This window comes from Battus philenor, unplaced genomic scaffold (assembly GCF_028537555.1).
Source record: "Battus philenor isolate CCGP_79_NKW_IND1 unplaced genomic scaffold, ilBatPhil1.0.hap1 SCAF_18, whole genome shotgun sequence".
NCBI classification, from domain to species: domain Eukaryota; kingdom Metazoa; phylum Arthropoda; class Insecta; order Lepidoptera; family Papilionidae; genus Battus; species Battus philenor.
This window is the reverse complement of record NW_027181680.1, coordinates 9,678,134-9,683,931: the sequence shown is the minus strand read 5'-3', so window position 1 is coordinate 9,683,931 and position 5,798 is coordinate 9,678,134. Positions and strand designations below refer to the sequence as shown.

The 5,798-nt window shown below is 31.8% G+C and overlaps 1 non-coding gene across 1 annotated transcript; it reads right to left on the bottom strand.

The window, feature by feature from the left end:
- Positions 1–3,946: 3,946 nt before the first annotated feature.
- TRNAK-CUU (transfer RNA lysine (anticodon CUU)) lies at positions 3,947–4,019 on the bottom strand. The gene has a single exon. It is a non-coding gene; the product is annotated as a tRNA-Lys (tRNA).
- Between the last annotated feature and the right edge of the window lie 1,779 nt (positions 4,020–5,798).

Genomic DNA, 5,798 nt, shown 5'->3' with positions numbered 1-5,798 from the left:
TTGTTACTTCGCTCACTGTATGTTCAGAGATGAGTAGTATGAGATTTAATCGACAATAATATACAGAAGATGAAAGAGAGTAATGTAAATAAATGTAGCCCTGTGCATCAGCGAGTAGAAATAGCAGTGGGCAGACATAAACATAGAGCGCAGAACAAATAGCCACTAGAATATTAATGTTTTAAAGTGAAAACCACAGACCGGAAAAATTGTCGAAGGTTGTACACGCTCAAACTTGCGCTAGCGAGTCCTTTTGGTAATCAATGAGGGAAGCCTATGTCCAGCTGTGGACGTTATACGAATATTTATGACAGCTTTAGCTAGAAGAGCCAATCCCTTTGCAGTTAATTGCGTGTGACATTATAAACGAAATTTATTTAAACCTTTTCCTTTATCATTTAATAGATAATATCCCAGAGCACTAAAACCATAAGTAAATAGCAACAGATAAAACGTTCACAATTCATCACGAGATTGTCTTCTCTTTTACAGGCCATTCCGCTGAGTACTACATTTATAGGGCCCGCTATCTGTTTTACTGGAACTTTACAACCGTTTTATTGCTCGCCCTTAACTCTAATCTAGACTCGAAGAAATTTTCCTAAAACATAACTGATAACTTTTGGATTCAAATTGTTGTTTTTTTTATTATTAAATTGGATCCTTTTAGCATTGTTACAACTAGAATATAAAGCTATTAATAAATCCCTAGTTTTTGTAGGTATCTCTTTATCTCTGGGTGGGGGCAACGATGTTACAGTTTCGGGTTAATTTTTTTTCAATTTCGTATGTATTTTTTAAAATCTTTATTTATTTTTTCACTATTTCCTTTTCTTTTCCTTTGCGTTTTCTTTCATCTACTCCTTCCTAATATAGCACAACTAATTTAAGCAAACACAAAATGTAAATAATACACACATAAAAAATGTGTTAATAATGATCACAAGGGATAGAAAAATCATTCAGGTAGGCAATTAAGAACGTTTCAATAAAAACCTTGAACAGAATCAGCGAATACGTCAGTATTACTACTACATTCGTTCACTAATTTGCGCATTCGCGGTATTGAAAAGGGAGAACCATACACGAATCTTTTACGAAGAAGGTAAAACAATATCATGTGAACGTGACGTGCTTAGGTGGTAATCTAATAAAAAATTTAAAGTTTTCCATAAAATTATAACAATTGAATTTAATAATTTATTTATAATAAATTCTTGAACAAAGATGACACAAGTATTTACTAGGTACCATAAAAAATATGGAACTAAAAAATTCGTCACTATGGTGATCTCAAACGTGCAAAATTTTATATTTCACTGTCAGGAGAATATCTTGACATTTTATATAAAAAGTTTAGTAACTATCTGTTGAGTTTCTGGCCGGTTCTTCTTAGCAAATGAACAGAACCAACCGGTGGTAGCTTACTACTCATATTGTGAAAAAATTTGACGTTTTTAAATTGCGTCTAAATGTCAATTTGAAATTATTCTGAATATGAATTTATATCTTATCGTTTTTTTTATATTGCGTTCCACTTTTAAAATTTTATGTTGTAGTAAATAATTATTTGTTTTCCGTCATAAATACTGTTTATACTTTTTAAGAGACATTAAATTATTAACTTTATAGAAAATAAACAAAGTAATAAATTGATAAATTAAAAAGCACAGTATAATAAACATTCATATACCAAGTAAATAAGCCGTAGAATACAAATAAATTATCCGTCACCATTTTTTTGTCTATTAATAACATTACTGACATTAACTGGACCCTTTTAAGTCTGGTTTACCGTTAGCCTCATCTCACGTGTCATTTAATTTCACTTAACGAGAAATTATACCGCGCTGAAACATGCAAATGGAGCGTAGGTCGAAAATCTTTTTACTTTAATGTCATATTTAAAGTTAAAAAAGGGAGTCGTGGAACTAATGGATTTATGTTTAAGCTTGTATCGTTTTTACAAGTTATTTTACTAATATAATTATTGCTCTAAAACAGTGATTCCCAAAGTGGTCTATATCGACCCCTAGGGGTCTATGACAACCTGCAAGGGGTCTAAGTCAGCGAAAAAAATTTGGAGGTCCATGAAATGAAAATGGGGGTCCACGATAGTGGATCTCAACACATACACTGATAGTACCTATTTACTTACACCATACTTATAATATCAAAACATCTTATAATATCAAAACATTTACATTTGCATCAGGTTCATCCTTCTCACTAAAATATTGACTTATTGCTTATGTTATTTTATTTATAGTTTATTTTATGTTTATTTAATATTATGTATATTTTACATAACAGACACAAATTTTATTTTGAGTAGTTTTAATTTAAATTCAATTAATAAATGTATAAATTAACATGTATTTTTACTTTAAGGTTTTAGCACTAAACTTCACAACAGTTAGAAATTTACAGGAAATCAATATCAGGTAAGTAGGGGGTCTACCTAATACGGAAAAACATGGCAAGGGGTCTACGACACAAAAAAGTTTGGGGAACTCTGCTCTAAAAGAAAGACATTACACTAAAGATCGTTTAGATCAACCATAGTTGTTATTAAAGCAACGATTTTGCAAGCTGAAAACCCAGTAAATTTCCGACTGCAAACAAAGAATACCGTCCCGGCATTAGAGTAATTAAGACAATGTTAAATAAAGACCTTAGACTGTGCTAATTATATAGGATCGTCGTTAAAATATGACTTAAGTATTAGAAAAACACAGTAAATACTTTTATTATAAGTAATAAGTAAATATTCTCATCGGCCAACTAGCATAGTTTCCACCAGACAACTTATCACTTCGATGGTTATCGGACGACTGGCCGAGCCCCTAACTCAATAATCAAAATGCTGTTTCAACCCCACCACTCTCAATCCTTTTACGTTGTCACAAAAAAGTGACGGGGTTGAGTAGTGTTGCCATTTAAGAAAAATAAAACTACCTTTTACAAAATTGTTACTTAAGAAACACTGGACTTTATTGTCAAAGTAAACGGAATATAATGCAAAAACCTAATTACAAGTATATTTTTCATGTAAAAGTTATTATTGTACATACAACGAAGAATATATACATAGAATTGAAGAACCAGGAATCGAGTACGGATAATATTTTTCATCTTATATTGCTTAAGCTGAAGTTAAGTTTCTTGTCTCTATTTTATCTTAGGTGATATTATGTGAAAAACCTTTTAAAGATATTGGTTTTGTTTAAGATGTCTATAATATTTTTAGTACATGTTGTTAGCTTATAGGTATTTACTGGTGTCACAGGCAGAGCACGGAAGACGCTTATCCTAAACCTTGCTTATGTAACTTAGCTTTTGGAAATCTCGGTTCGGAACCATCACATGTAATAAACTTGGTTAATATACTTTTAACAAAGTTGTAGGTAAAAGTTATTCAAACAATGTTTATTTACCTGAGATACTGTTTATACAATTAAGAGTTTGTTTCTAAAAATGGCAAAAGAAAAGTTTAGAGATAGTTTGTTAAATTTCTAATTTAAATACAGTTACAAATTTACACCTAACGATATGAACTTTTCTTTTCATTATTTTTTAAATCAACAGCCAAAACGTAAAATTATTTTAAAGAGTGTTTATGAAGAAGCACATGACCCGACTTCAAGTGTACATAATGGGGTGTGAGCATGCGACACCGTGGTTTTTATTTTAAAAAATGACCCAATTACAAAACACGAAATGGTAACTAATTTCTGCATTTTTATACTGTTTTACTTTTTAAGTGTTTTTGGGACAGACGTGTAAAAATAAAGCCAAGGCCACTCGGTTTATCAATTCAGCTTCATTTATCTTCAATAGTTTATTGAATAATTTAAATGTATTTTTATTTTAATTTTAATGTATAGTTTACGATATTGTGACTTTAGAACAGATTTTATAAGAAAAAAGAGATAAAAGAATATTTCGCCCAACGTGGGGCTCGAACCCACGACCCTGAGATTAAGAGTCTCATGCTCTACCGACTGAGCTAGCCGGGCTTGATCATGACTGACTAAAATATGTTATAAATTAACTACCATTGTTATATATTACAAACAGTTTTAATGTCTATTTATAGTTTTTTTTAATAGAACATTTTCTGAAATAAAATGAAATCCGAATACAACGTATTTCATGTGTTAGTGCATGTGTATGTAAGTTTTCCAGTAGCAACCACCAGCTGGTAGAAGCAGCTAGAAGAGACTTCCCCCTGGGTTGACTGACTACATACTTAAGATCACGAGAAACTCTTTGGATGCAACCAGCGTGAGACTGATCATCGTGAGGATTTTTATCATACATCGTGAGGCGTTTATCGGCTGACATGATAATTATGATAATGAAAATAGCGTGTGCGTGTATACTTTGCGGGTAAGCTTCGAAAAGCCTAAATAAATATGATACAAAAAGGCAACAGCCCTGGCACTGAAAAGGGGAACTAAAATGTGTCAAATTTCAATAAATAAACTGAGGATCTTAGTATATCTTAAGAGACAAAAATTGCATTTTTATTTAAATGTAATTTTTAAAATGAGCCAGTCGGCATTATTACTTATAAAATGTATAAAAATATTTAGTTTTATCTGCTACATTCGAATGTTTCATAGCTAACCATTCTGTCTAATCTAGATGTAGAGACAAGTTCAGCGAACGATTCTCCGAGACGTTTTTATACAAAAGCTTTATTTCTTTTTAAAAACGGATTACTTTATTTTTATTTCCAAGAAATTCAGGATTAAAACAACTTAGGTTTAAATTTGAGAAGATACAATTTATACAACAAAACAGAAATTATACGGGATAATGCAATCTTACTCAATTGTTGGTAACAGGATAGTAAAACGAACTAAGAATGTGGTTACACATGAATAAAATGACTTGATTGGTTGCTTTTTACATTTAGCTTGCCACCAATTTATCTGATGGAAAGCGACGATGTGGTCGAAAAGGAAGCACGCAGATTTAGTAAGTACCTAGTCACATTGACCCCGGCAGGGGAGGCCGGCATATCGTTCAATACTCGGGCTGTACGGATTAGAAACGTCGCGTTGAAAGGCCTGGTATGCCTTTAAGAAAATTCATAGTGTAAGGGTGGTAAGCAGACTTCCTACTCGCCAATAGAAAAAAGGGGGGTGGTGGGAACAAGTCGTGAAGTGGTACCAACACGTTTCTTCGTTCTATTAGTCGTGTTAATACAACCTATTTGTATAAACTATGAAGAATACATTAATATGTCTTAGTTATTTATTACTTACATATAACTTTATACCAACAATGAATAGCCGCTGACTTATGTCGAATAATGTAAATACCACAATTAAAATTATAATTCTTTTTTAGGTTACAAGGACATTGTATAACAAAGATATAAATGTTTATTATGTATTCAAAATTTTCTTATAAAAGCGTGAAAAAAGTGTCTTAATTATAAACGGACTTATTAACATTAAAAGCTTTCGTGAGTACATGCGATACACCTTTGTGTCAAACGGAGCAGCCGATGTTATATTTTGAGCTAAATTGGCCTTTTATAATTAATCACGTCGCTATATACGACGAAGTAATTATGTTACAAAACAACATAGAGACAAATTTTCAGATAAATATTTTTACGCAAACGTTATTTTTTTTACTAACAAAGCTGCCTAAGAAAAGGAATTGGTTGATGAAACACGTAGTATAAGAATTTGTCGACCCGAGGCATGACGATTGCTTTAAACGTTTTGCAAGTAGCTGTAATGTTATTCTTGACATGAAATAAGTATCACCTGGAACTG